The sequence below is a fragment of the Corapipo altera genome, unplaced genomic scaffold (genome assembly GCF_003945725.1).
Source record: "Corapipo altera isolate COAL_440 unplaced genomic scaffold, ASM394572v1 61411, whole genome shotgun sequence".
NCBI lineage: Eukaryota > Metazoa > Chordata > Aves > Passeriformes > Pipridae > Corapipo > Corapipo altera.
In genome coordinates, this window is record NW_020884875.1 from 30,336,789 (window position 1) to 30,351,791 (window position 15,003).

A 15,003-nucleotide genomic window follows, 5' to 3' on the forward strand; every position below is an offset into this window, starting at 1 on the left:
GATCCTCAGGACATAAGTTTGATTAGAGTGACCTTCTCTTAGATGGATGGCCTTACAGGGCTAAGCGAGTTCCATCTGCCCGGGTTTGAGATTAGAGTTGTCCTTCTCCTAGGATGACTGCCGGAAGGCTAACGAGCTCATCCTGCCCACAGATTTATTGTATCCGACCCTACAGTTTTGACCTGTCTGGCATGGGCGACCCTACCGAAGGCATGTACCATCGCCAGCATAGCTCGCAACCACATAGGGGTACACAGGCTATGCTCCTACTGTTAAAATGATTAGTGCAAGTCTTACACTTCCTACTTTTCTGCCACTTGTCTATATTCAATCCCAGGGAAACACCCAGGATCAGCCCTTTGTCCTGACCACCCTTTCAGGATGTAACAAATATATCCAGAACATACTGAACCTGGGCAGTAGCCGCAGGTGAGCCAAAAAAAAAAAACGAACAAAATTGTTCTGGCCACCGTACCCACCTAGGGCTCGAGTACCTCTCCAGGTCCCAGGCCAACCAAGATCCCCAGCCCCCAGAGGAAACCATTATCCACCCTGACCTTATCCTCCCCCCACCGTGTTACCTCATATCTTGCCACGCACTGCTTACCTGCCCAGCCTCCAGTCCGAGGACCCCCACAGCCTGCCTGGTACCCTTTCCCTCCCCCCCACCCTCCCCCAAACCAGACCGGCAAACCTCTGTGTGCTCCGAGGCTTCCACTCTCCTTTCCCTCCTTTCTCACAAGGGCTCAAAGCCACGTCGATGAAGCTCCCTCTCTCCTTTCCCCGCTGGGGGGGAGGGGACCGGGGGTGGCCCCGCGCGGGACCGACGGGGGGACGGCCCCGCGGAGCCGCGCGTGCTTCCTGGGGGGCGTGCCCCACTGCAAAATACTGTACAATATTAATTGGTTGCATGAGGCAATCAAAATATTTACTACCTCAATGCAATCACATTTTCACAATTTTTCATTTTAGTTACTCTCTCTGTAAATAGTATGTCTTTCTATCATTTAATTATTTCAAGGTAATGGAAATGTACAAAAGGAGAACATTTTACATTCTTATCAAACACTGTATACCACGTTCCTTGGGCAAAGGTTTGTCTCACTTTCCACTTCAGTGTATGCAGTGCAAAGAGGGCTGTGGGACCTCTCTTATATGAAGTAATGAAAGTTTAGGGGAATTCTCAACAAGAACAATGTGAAACAATCTGTGATTACTTCTGAATTGAAAAGCAGTTTCCCTGTGGTATAAGTGTAAATGTGTTCTATTAATTTCTATCTGGAAAAAAATATTTTGACTTGACCAAAAATATCTTGTTTCACTTCCAAAGTTTGTGGAATCTTGGAGTTTTTTAAAAATCTGTTGCTGTCCTTGAAGGTATGTTTGTGTTGTCCTCTTCTCATACCATTTTAATATTTGTTAGTGCAGTGTTAAAGGCTCATTACATATACAAGCTGGTAAATAATTGTGACCTTCAAAGACAAAATTAATGTAGTGATGTTTATTGTCTATAAAGATGGAGACAAAAAATGTTTCTGCCACCCCTAGGGGATTTGGGGATTCTTTTGGTTTTTTTCTTAGTAAACTGAGTTCAAGAAAGAACTGTTGGTGGGGGAGGAAGGGAGGAAGGGTTGTAGGACTTAAGGGTGGTTGTGGGAATTGGCAACAAGAGTAAAAAAAAAAAAAAAAAAGAGTTGTAGAATCCTGACCCAAAGGAACAGCCCCAAGGGTTTTAAATAGAATAGCCTTATGATCCTTTCTATAAGCTGAAATAGCTAGAAGATATATAAATCTGAGATTTCTATGAATTTTAATAGCCTTTTGAAAACACAGCTGCAGGGTGTTTGTGGGCAAAAAAGTAATCTCACATTCAAGATTACTTTCAAATAATATAAATACTTGCCAAGGAAAATGTGTGTTGTCCCTGACAAGGACTAATATTTGTTTCCGTTTTTGATGGGGGACTCTTAAAACTGTCTCAAAATTCAGATGTTGATTTAGTTGTGAGTCATTATCTGTGTGAAATATTCACACTGCACTGAAGAGTTCTGTAAGCTCTTGTTTTTTTAGGAAGCCCTGGCTCAGCAGAAAACAAATTGGAACCTCAGTGCTCTGAATTCTCCAGTCAATGTGATAAATGTTTGAAAATTATTGGCTGTGAATGTATAAAAGCTAAGGATTAAATTAAGGGAAAATACTAATTGGACTCCAAAACAAGTGCAGATACAGGTAGTTGAAATGATATTTTTATATACAGACATGTACAAATTGCTCACATGAACTTTCCCCCCATAATATTTCTGATAACCTGAACAAAGGTCAAAAATTTAGTAGTCCCTAACAGTATCAATATATTTTTATTATAGTATTTTTCTCTTCTCTAAGTAGAGGATACTTAAGTGGAAATGCTGAGGAAAGAACATGAGGAAGGAAAGCAAGAGCAAATGGTCCAGTCTGTGCCATGGATGGCAACTGATTAAATTATATTTTCAAAGTGCAAATGTAATTTTGTTAAATAGGACTTATTTGAATATACGCAAGAAAATAATTTTAAATTTGCTGATGCTTTCTTAAAAAGTCAATGTGCAAAAATGTGCAAATATCTTCACATGTCTCGAAGCAAATGATACTGCATCTGGATTGTAGGATAGTTGAGTTAATACTGCTTTTCCCATTGTTTTTGGATTGCTGGATTACATTTAAAAAACCTGTGACTCCTGTTGGCCCAGTTGTCCATCTGTCTCGTAAGATCAAACTAAGCAGAAAAGAATTTCAAGGACAGTAATTTTTTTTCTCTAAAATTCCTGAAGAGGTACAAATTCAAAACCCTCAACCCATCCAAAGAATGTCTAAATTATGTATGATTTGATGACAAAAAACCTTGAATAATTAACTGCTTAGAGACTTTGCATCTGTAAGCAGCAATGTATTCATTTATTCAAGGTTGGGAGCAAGCCAGCTCTAGCTGGACAAACTTGCTCAGCTTGAAAGTGCAAAAGCAAACCATTTTATACACTTTAGATACATGGTTACATCATCTAACATACATATTAAAAAGTAGGCTAGTCTCTGGGTGGAGTCTTTCTGGAATCTTTTTGAACATACGCAGTCTTCTGGTGGTCGCCATGGACATCTTCCTTGATTTGACCTCTTCAAGTTAGGTGACCTGAATTCTTCAAGCTTGCAAAATCCTGGCTCTGGGCCTTCTATATCTTATTCAAATGTCTAGCTTAACTAATTTATTATCTTGTGTGTACTACTCCTATTCTTTCTATAATAAGGCCTTTGGTCCAGTGAGCAGAACAGAACATGATATTAAGCAGTGCTCCTAAAATGTTCTTCTACCAAAACAGGTAGAGCAAACAGGACAAGGTATACCAACTGAACAATTGTTAACTCTTTATTGTGCCTTTTTGCCATCAGATTTGAATTTGCTCTTCTCTTTTAATAAGAAATGTGAAATATAAACTCAAATTCTTTTTGAAGGTAAAGTATTGTGTCTAACAATAAAATTATTTTTAGATAAATCTCTATTTTAGTTACACTCATGCAATAAGTCAGTTATTAGGACATTGCACTACTTTATATTTCCATTTTCTATTAGGTGATTTGTGTCAGGGTTCACAACTGATGGAAACTGATCCAAAAAACCTCTTTTTTTATCTTTTACGACATTGGAAAAAAGCAGAGCTAAATAAATTTTAGCTGTGTGGGTTCTGCGCTGACTCTAGGGGAGGAAAGCTGTTTCACAAAGCTCAGTGTACAGAACTAAATGTGAACCTAGAGCATTTCCAAGAGGAAAGGAAATTTTGCTTCTTCTGGAAAGTGCCACTTCCCACAAGTGATTCCTTTTGTAGTTATTGACACTCATGCTCAGAAACAACCAGTGCTAAGAGGTTTAATGAACGTATTGCATCAGAAGATACAGTCTATTGATTCCCTGTGCATTACCAATGCCTCAAGGTGTCCCATGTATTTCAAAAAAACACATTTTTATCTGTAATAAAATGTGAAATAATACAATGTATCTGTCAACAACATAATTTACACCAGCTGTAAATAAATCAGTATCTGCAAAAGACATTGCTAAATAAACATATTGAGATCTGTGCTTTGCATCTGAAATTACTACTAAGAGATGATCAGTTAGAAAACCAGGTATTTTACACCCTAAATGATCTGCCTCATTAGTGGTGAATGACTTTTAAACTCTGGCAGTGCCCAGCTCTGGGGATGATGGGTGTTCCTGAGCTCTGGAACCAGCTCCGTCTCTTGGTCTAAAATACAGGGATGTGTGCATTTCCTGGTTAAGCAAGTGCCTTCAACAGGCTGTGAGGATGTTCTGATGGAATTTTTGCTCTGTGTTTCCTGTGGTGTCATAGAGAGCAGTTCCCTAAAAATCCTATATTTATTTACTGTTATTATTGCCTAATGAATACTTTCGGAGTATATGTGTGAAACTGCGAAGAGGATATGAAAGAGATGGTCTTTTAACCATCTTCCTTTGCTTAAGGAATGTTCAAAAATAATGCATTACTTCCACTACTAACCATGCTGTCATGTTTTTGAAGGATTATGCAGTACTAGTAATTGTCTAATGCAACAACAATATGTCTAGTTGCAAAGGTAAAATAAACTCTGATTTCGTTATATACTGTACTGGAAAATGAGCTAGAATATACTCTATTAAGTGAAATAAGTGCAGTTGTATGACATGGTAGACATTAAACATTTTAAGAAATATAACTGCTGCAAGGAGATTTCTACAGAGAAGTTCTAGGAGCATTTGAAATTCTAGGGAAAGCTGAACTTGAAAAGAGTTTATAGTTTCAATTCTAAAAATATGTTTTACCATGGTAACATGGGTTACAAAGCACTGAGATATCAAGATATATTATAAATGTAATTTGCTTGCAGAAATTCTAGAGTCTTAGTTTACATTTCATTTAGGTTGCTACTTCATCTCTAATTTCCATCCTGCACCTCAGAACTCAGAGCTCTCACAAGTGATTTTGGGTTTAAATTTAACATTTCATTGAAGAATGAAATCCTTTGAATTCAAATTTTTTTCATGTATAACTTGCTCTGGAGCTCTAACTTGAGCTCCTTGTTCATGTCCGTCTTTGTAATTGAGAGGTCAATGAAGAGAATTTCAAACTCGTCAGAAGTGTTGTCGCTTACAATAAATGTATTGTGTGAAGTAGTCATTAAAACTCTACCTTTTCCCTCCATTCTGCACTCAACTCTTTGAAGTTGCAAAGATTCCAACCTTTGTGTTTTTAGATTTTTTTCTGTTTTGTTTGTGCATTTGTGTTTTTTGTGGTTTTATTTGTTTTTGTGTAAACCTTGTTGTTTAAATAAATAGAATACTTTGAACTTCTACCTCACGATGTTAAAACTTTCATTTTTCATTCAGAGCAGAACCAAGTCCATTGAAACATTCACTGAAACAAAAGCAAACATTTTTTAACATTCAGTAATAACTAAGGGAGTTTGTTCTTGGCCATCATTGGAGGTTGCTGATGAAGTTTTTAATACTCTTTGAGGTTTTTCAACTTTATGGAATTCTCTAATTTCTTAGTGATGCAGTGTGTTTGTAAACTTTCCCTCCCGACTGTCTGGTGTGTGCGCAGTGCCTACCTGAGCCTGCACATTTAACATCCTGAGGCATTTTGCACATGTCTTGAAGAAAAACTTGCATATTAATGCTTTTTATTTTGTTAGGTGGGTGGGCTGGGTTTCTTTTTTGTTTGGTTGGTTTGATTTGGTTTAGGTTTTTAATTCTTTTAATAATAATAAAAAAGAGTCTGGTGAATCAAACCAGACTGCAAAAGGAAACCACAGGTATATGTCCCACACTGTTTTGATTTACACAGACTCTTTAAAAGATCATTATAAAATAATTTAAAAGATCAGAATCAGATCTCTAAAGTCTAGATGGAAACCAATATTCTTCTGTTCACCTCAGTACACACATGATGAACTAGGGGATTATTGCTAAATATGGATGCTGAAAAGTCTGGTTGTGTCAATGTTGACATGTCATTTCAGACAGTGCAATGCTTCCTTTAACCTGGATTTATCAGGGTTTTTGTTTAAGCATCCTGTGTTTGACCACTCCAAGACATTGTGGATGCTCTGCCAAAGAACCCCTGGTCATCTGGGGAAACTGAGGTGGATCTGAGAAAGGATGAGGCACAGACAGAAGAACACGGGGTAAAGAGGAGGTTGAGGCCTGGTTTCTGACAAAATAGAGAGTGCAGCCATCACACAGCACACCCAGGGAACAACAAGATAAACAGTGTTGTAATCCTCTCAGTTTTGAAAATGAGAAGAAAAATTAATTTCTTAGGTTAGGGAGTGAATTAGTACTTGATTAAATCCCATATTTCCAAAATAAGATTCCTTTTCTTCCCATTTCTGCCTTGCTAAAACAAAAATTGTCTCACACGGGAGTGTGAGAATTATCCATGCAGGTATCAAATATGAGCTTTTCCTGAGCTTTTTTTCAACAGGGAAATCTTCTACCAGCCTGTAATAAGATTAGACAAAACCCAATACTCATGAAAATTGCTTGTTTAAAAGTAATTTTTTTGTTTGTTTCTTTGTTTTTTTGTTTTGTTGAACCTATTCTGAACGGAAAAAGGATGTTTTGATTTGCTTCTCGCAGGTTCTCAAGAGTGTGATAACTGAAGTAAAACTGGGGAGGTTTTTCACTTCAGGAAAGATGCATGTGATATATCAAATCAGGAACAGCTCTAAAAATGCATGACTTTCACTTTTTTACGGCTCCTGAGACATATCTTAAGCCTTAAATCTGCGAGATAATATCTCAGTTGCATCACCCAGAAGCTGCATAAAAATTGAGGGAACCATGTGTTCTGTGCAGGTCAAGTTTTCATCACATCCAACTCTCCATCAGAGTGAGATTAAAGGAATCATCTGTTTCTTTTCCCCTTGTCATATCCAGGACAAGGAAAGAAGAGTGTGTGGGTTCATTTGGAGGAATGGGACCAGGCACCCAAGGACAGAGAGATCAGGAGAAGGGCAGTGCTGCTGGCATTGTTAGACATGAGCACCTAGGGCGTTTCTCTTTTCCAGGAAACCAAATGGGTCCCCAATGCTCAAATAATAGTGTCACTTAAAAGGGAAAAGCAAAGTTTGCAAGCTGACATGAAAGCTGCATTTTTTTTTGTCTTCTCGATTAGGATTTACTATTGTATCTGCCAATTTTTCTAGTGTTATTGAAGGCTTTTTTTTTTCTCTCTACCCAGTGTTGAATTCATCAAGACTCCTAGGTATTTTTCTACAGGAAAATCTTCCATGTGTATCAAGCTGCCATAAGGGCAAAGTGGATAACTTCTGTAGTTGCCTTCTTTTGCAGTAAAAGGAGGTCTTCTAAGTTTACATTCAATTTTGATATACAAAGTTGATATACATTTGATATACAGTTTTGATATACATTCCCTTCAGGAATATGGATGCATGTTTTAGAAAAGTTTCTGGTTGTCCTCAGACAAGAAACAGAAAAACACAGGCTAAGCACAGGCCAACCTCAGCTGCTTTTGGTTACACATAGTTTTCAATTTGAATACAGAGAGAAAACTCAGCTAAAATAAAATGATATGCTGCACTGATAACTTTTATTAGTCTTTACTTCTGCTTATAAAGAAATCAGGGCAAATGCAACCTGTGGATAGAAAACGATGCAGCAAAAACTAATGCTGTGTTCTTATGGGACGGTGTGGGATTCCCATTGCCAAAACTATTTTCAAATTTAGCCTGCAGACACTGATTTTATCCTTTGATCTACAGATTATTTTCTAAACCTGAGAGGTTTTGCTTATATCACTTTGGTTGCATAAAACAGTCAGGTTGTAAATACTTTTAAAAGCACAGATTTTTTTAAGTTTCCCTCTGAGTTTAAATTTTTTTTTTATAATAATAGACAACATTTGCTGAAACTAAAATTATTTCAAAATTTGTTTGGCAACTTCTGTTTCTGCCCTATGTGCCCAAGAGTTTGGATGACCTTTTCCAAAAATCTCACAGCCAAAAGTCTTGCAGGTTCAAACAACTAATTGGTGTTACGGTTTGATGTCCCTGGCTCTAGCTGGAACATACATACATGCTCTACCAACACACTACTTGAGAGCACGGTGTAATCTGACCACTTGTGAATATGAATGCCAAGTGCTACCCATATTGTGAACCAAATTTTGCCATCTGGTGCAACCACACTACACTACTGAACTGACTAGGGGAGAGGTTGTGTATGTCAGACAAAAGAAGGAGCACTAATAATATTCATTATTCAGTAATATTCATTAACACTCAGTTCTTCTTTTGCATGTTGTTTGCAAATGGGTTGTAAAATTCACTACTAAGAGTTAATCACAAATATTCATTAATTTCTATGTGTAATTTTCTCTTTCATGTCTGGTGCACAAAGAACTTGCTATAAATATTAATAATTCAGAATGTATTGACTGGTTGTGTAAGTCATATGGTGTTACTTCTGCTTTCAACTGGTTAATTTATGTAAATAGCAAGTAGAAGAATGGCAAATTTTGAATATTAAAACTGAGTGTGGAGCTTGGGATTAGCATGTAGGAAGTGGCTTTTTTGTGAGTGTATTTCAAGGAATGTCAATAGGCTACTTCCCAAGCTTCCTATGGGACTTTGAAAGCTAATTTGAATATTTATGGGAGGGAATACATAATATCTGAGTTTGAAAGCAAACTTCTGATTTTTTCCAATATATACCTGTGAAAAAAAAGACTGGGGCTAAAATTGAAGAAAATTGTAAAATTATAACAAATTTATAATAGCATAGAAATTAGAGGGATAAATGGGATTGTATTCCCTGGATGGAACATGGTCAGCATGCTCAGCTGCTCACAGTCTGAGGGGAACTGAGGTGGAGTGGAGACAACATATCCCGGCTCTGTTGAAAGCTTTGCAGAGAAGGGAATTTGATGGTATTTTTTAGCTGATAACCCAAATACCATTTTTCAACAAAGGGAGGTAAAAGAAGTCAGAAACTATGGTGATATCACTACCAGGGTTTTTTTGCTCCTCATGTTAATATTAATTGTAGAATATTTTTATTATTATTGCTGACTCTTGTTATTGTAATTATCTTTTTTTTTTTTTAAGAATACCTTCCTGGTTTGATCTGATAGATATTTGTAATCTTTATTTTTTTCCTCAGAGGGGCTGGGAAGGGCCCCTTTTAACGAGGGGAGTCACATCCATGTTTTCTAGAAGATTTATGCAGAAGCACTGTGCTGGTTTAAAGGTAAACCAGCAGGGGAAATGAACTCAACTCAAAAGAGATATTATAAGTCAGAAAAGCAAATATTTAATAAAATAATACAATAAGTACGATTATACAGACAAACAATTGCTTTTAACCAACAAAACCCAAACGTATAACCCAGCACCCTGGGGCATGAACAGCGTGGTGTTCTTTGGGCCCCTTGAGTTCGAAGTAAAAGGAGAGGGGGAAAACCTGTTGGTGAGAGTGCTGTTGCAGTCTGGTCAAGGGTGGTGACTGCAGTCCGGTCGAGAGTGATGGTTGCAGTCTGGTTGAAAAGTGGTGGTTGCAGTCCAGTCGAGAGTGGTGGTCTCAGTCTGGTTGAAAGCAGTGAACTGCAGTCTTCCTCTGGATCCCACGAGTGGTTAAAAAAGTCCCAAAACTGAAAGATTATATATTCTCCAGTTCAGGCAGGAATGCCCAGCACTTCCCTCAGGGCAGGGAGCTCCACAAAGGGTGTGAGGACAAGAGCAACTCCTATCTCGCAGGCCTCTTAGCACCTAGTTTTTAGCCTGAGCAGTCAGGCTGCTCTGGGCAGGTGGTGTAAATGGTTCATTGATAACAGTTTCTGGAAAATGGCATGGAAGGCTATAGAATACACAGTTTTGGGTTACACCCATATAATGATGAACTGGTCCCAGATGTTCTAACTAGGACAAGCACAAAGATTGAGAGGGCAGGTATATATTGCTGATTGCTGTAATGGCAAAACATATTTCTATTACTTATATTTTTTTATTTTTTGTATTCCTTATATTATTTCACAGTGGAATTAGAGGTTCTGGCTTGTAAAACAGTATTTAAAAGGAAAAATATAGCAAGAGAAGAAAAGCAAAACAAAACTGAGGTACCACATTATGTGATCACCAAACTAATTATCTGAGTACATTTATAAAGCTAATATCACAGAATGCATGAGGCAATATTTGGACAAGAGGTTTTGTATTGTGTTTGCACTTCTTGTATGTTTTCTCAACACTTAATGGTGCTAACTGTCCTGTATGGTCTGCTAACATATTTTTAGATAAATTTAAATATTTTATCTAAGCAAAGGTGTTATTATAGAGCTAAAAAAGTGTAGATATCTCTCAGTCACTCAAAACAACTTTTTCAGTGTCACCTGATGCTCTGAAAGTTTTTTTTTGTTTCCTGCTCCAGTAAAAAAAAAAAAAAATGACCAAAATTTTCAGAAAAGGGTGTGAGGGTTGAAATAATTATTTTTGCAAAGTTTTTAGGTCAAGAGAAAATTTTGCAGTAGATGTATTGATACTATATTGTGCTCCATAATGATAAAAGAATGTTATTTATCTGAAAAAGAAAAAAAAAAAAAAAGGTTGTGAGTAGAGTATATAAGACATTTTGGTATGTGGAGAGTGGAAATATCTGTGTTTCTTGAAGAAAATCAATTGCAGAAAAAAAAATAAAAATATGAGGAATCACCAATGGCTGTGAAATGCCATTCATAACCAGATATTTGTTCAGGAACTAGTATTGCAGCTTCCCAAATCTTTGTTCTCGAAGCCTAGCCATGAACATTTCAGCCAATATTTGTGATAGTCGTCTATAACAGATAAACAGGTAAATTTAATATTTGTTTTATATTTGTTAATTTTTGCCTCTGTTTTCATATTTTGTCACTGAGACTCTGAGAAATTCCGACTTGATCTAAGAAGTAGCAAAGCCCTGTCATTCTACCTTCATCCCTGTAAAGAAAGAAGAAAGAGTTGAAAAGAAAGATTTGAAAAAAAAAAGGAAAAATAGAAAAGAAAAAGTGAATTTTGTACAAGATTACAAGATTAAAAGATTTAAGGTTTCTCACAGGGTGTTCACATGATATTTCAGTTCAGTTCACCCAGTTCTCTGCTTTTCATGTTAAATTAAGAAATTTCAAGTAGAAAACACACTGTAAATCTCCTTTTCCTTGTTTTTCTGGGTCCTTCTTTAAGAAATCCCAATATTATGATAGAACTGTTCGCATCTATTTTATGACCATTTTTGAATATTTTTTTTAGTGAAATACTTTTTTCTTCAATAGATTCCGCTTTAAAATACAGCAATTCTCTATCTAAAAGTCTGGAAGGAAAGCAATACCACAATACTAGCAATTATATTAGAAAAGAGGTGTAAAATCTTCAATGACAGATGAATACTCCTTTAATTCCATTATGGTAATGCCTGTGAGGAATGAAATAGAACCTGGAAAATTTCTGGTTTCCGTACCTTTTATCAGTCTTGTTTTGTTGAGATGAGAAACATCTACAGGAAACCAGCTCTTGCAAAGTTCTAAATTTAAGAATAATTTTGTAAAAATCTAGAGAACCCTCACCTTTTGTAAATATTTTCTAATTAGAACATTGCAGTTTAATTTTAAAATTATTTCATATCAACTTTTTAATTTCTTTCTTTTTTTCAAAAAGTGAGCAAAAGTAATCAATGAAACATGACTTTGGAATTGTTAAGGTTCAACCTGTGTCCTGAACCAATCCAAATTTTCTGTCTTAATGTTTTATAAATGTTAATCAAGTATCCTGATGAAATTATAGGAAAACGTAAAGAAAAATAAGCAAAAACTCACAAAGACAAGGAAAGGATTTCTCAGTCTCTACTTTTCGAGGTGATCCAGATGTTTATTTTAGGGGGTTTTTTTGAGGGTGTGTGTGCTTTTTTGTTGGTTTTTGTTTGTTTGTTTGTTTGTTTTTGTTTTTTAGTGTTTTATGCTGATATGGCTTGTCTACTAATTGCACTTTGCTATCAATATGACTATACTTTTAATTCAATGGGATTTTTTAATACATTTCCATGCATGAATACATATTGATGATCACATTACTGGATTGATTGAACTTTTCCAAATAGTACATAATTATAGTACAATACTTGAACTGAACTATTATAAGATTAATTATAGAGTAGGCAGAAGAAGTACTTCTTTGTATTTCTGAAAATTTTTCTTTTAATTTTGTATCCTTTTTTTGCTTCTTCTCCTAATGCAAATGTAATGTTTGAATGCATACTGAAAGAAAAAGGCATTGCTACTCCAGTGGAAAGGTCCACCTCCTCCAGCAAATCTAACAGATGAGAGACAGTAACTCTAAATTCTCAAACAACATTGTCTTGACAAAATAGTAATAACATAAAAAAAGTTAATTTTGATACAAAAAGAGTATCCCAAGAATGTATGTGAACAAAGACAAAAGAAATAAAAAAACCTGTTATTTTCTCACAGACATAAAAAGTAAGTTTAGTGCAGACCTCAGAATGTTCATCCTCTTGCTCCAAGACAGAACTATATACCCTGATATCTTTCTTAGTAGATAACTGACTAGGAAGGAGTCTCTTTTTATTTCTTCTAAGGGTGGAGTTCATTAAAATTTGGTGTACAGTAATTTTTTTGGCCCAGATAAGTCTGTCCATGATCCTACGTTTTTGTCAGAGATTCCTAAAACAAGAAATAGTTCAATTATATTTCTGTTCCCAGTGTGAGGAGAGGAATATCCAAGTAAGTGGCTCAACTCTGAGTAGGCTTGTTTTATTAAAACTTTTAATGATATCTTAAGTAAAGAAATCCTGGAAAAAAGTCTGGTTTATTTACTTTTCATGATTAACATGTAAGTCTTATCTGTACCCAAGGAACCAAATGGTGGAATAAAACAAAATATGGTCTTGGGAAAGCATTGTAGGTTCACTGAATGATGCTAAAGGGGATTGTAATGAGAAAACATTATATTTATAGTAGAATTTACATGCTTGATGTGGTAAATACGTTTCTACTTGAGACAGTCCCTTAAACCAGTTCCTCCAGCTCTCCAGCAGCCTCTGAATTCCCCCATTATCTTTTCAGGGCCCAAATTCTGTCCATACTCACACAATTTCCTGAAGCACCATAACACTGTGAAAATCTGTGAGGTAGTTTGCACAAATCTGAGGGGTTTGGAACATAAGTATTTGGGAGAAAACATACTAGAAATAGTTTATATGTACACCAGACTGACTTCTTACATGTAGAAACATGCCAGTGACTTTTTCTGGCAATGTATCAACCTCCAGAGCTTTTAAACTTCAACTCCTTTCCTAATCAGATGGTGACTGGTGCAGTTCCAGGGTTCCCTCCTCCATGGTAACATCTTTCAGTGAGGTCAAATGAGTCAATGTTTCATCCCAAATGTTTAGACTTTTAGATTTTCCATTACTAGAAGACTTCTTAGTTAATTGTTGGGGATGATTATGGTTTATTTCTCATCAGAAGTAATGTTATTGTCCGCTCACTTAAGATTGTTTTCAGACTTTTCAGTAAAATTTTACAACAGTAAAAAAATAATACTTAGGAAAAAACATGATTTCTATCCCTACTGAAAGAAATCTTCCTCTGGTGCTGGCACTTTGATCCTCTGAACTACCTCCACCTTTAATCAGGTGATGTTTTATGGAAAAATCCAATATCTCAGATAATTTAGTTCACCTTTACATTTGGTGCAAGTCCTTTATATATGTGTGATAAACATATTAGGCATGTTGGTCCAGTGTAAATCAACATTTCACCAGTGTTTGACCAGAGAGAAATAGAGCAACATTTGCTCTCAATATCCTGACTAAAGTGTCTGGGCCTTGTAAAATCTAGCTTGGCATTTTTTGATTTCTCTTTTTAAAGCTTGGTACTTCACTGGACGGCTCCTGAATGTCAGTCACCTTAGGAGATCAAATTGGCTGGATCCTGATTTGCACACTAACTGACCTGAGGAAGAGATGTTACACCAATCCATGATGTTCAATTTCTTGAAGAAATTGAACTGGTAATTGCTTTTCTTTCTTTTTTTTTTTTTTTTTTATCCCTGACTTTGTATGTTTCTGATATGAATTAGTGATAGCTTAAATCTCTAGAGGTATTCCAAAACTGAAAGTCAAAGTATAATATTGGTTTTCTTGTTTATATGGATTACATTTATTAGTCCTTAAGTGTGGGTTTTCATCAAAATTCATCACATTCATTTTGTGAATAAGGACCTGAATACATGTCACCAGCAAGTTTTTGTGGTACCAGCATACTTTTGAACTTTTAAATTTTAATTTTTTAAAAATTGTTTTAATGATTTCTATAGTTTTTTTGTTGATGTTACAAATACTATTCTTCTTTAAAAAAAAATTTGTTATTTATTTTCACAGTATAAATTTCCACATCCAAACTTTTACATCTAGAAGTGAAATATTGTTTGTCAGGAAGGCAAAAAGGCAAAATAAGGTAAATTTTTCACCAATACTATTGGGACTGAACTATCCATAGTTTCTGATTGCCTTACACCCAGTAGCAAATATGCACTAGACTTATTCACTTCTTATTACCAAGTACTATGAATCTGAGAACAGAAACCTGTTCCCACCAATGGTTGAATTGTCTCTCCGTGGTTGAATTTACAGCTTACGTTAAATTGTTCAGCTGCAGAAAAAAGAAAATCCTCCTTTTTTTACTTTATACAAGTACCATCCTCTTCTTTGTCTCAAGGCATCCAGTAGGAAAACAACATAATGTACTTTAAAAATTAATTTTAATGTATCAGACCCTTGAGAGCTACTTCTGTTTATGGCTTAATTGCACTTAATCTGTTCGGTTTGTAGCACTTAATTTGTTCATTTTTATGCTTATTTATTTAATTTAATATCCAAAATTGAAAACTGTATCTGATATTCCT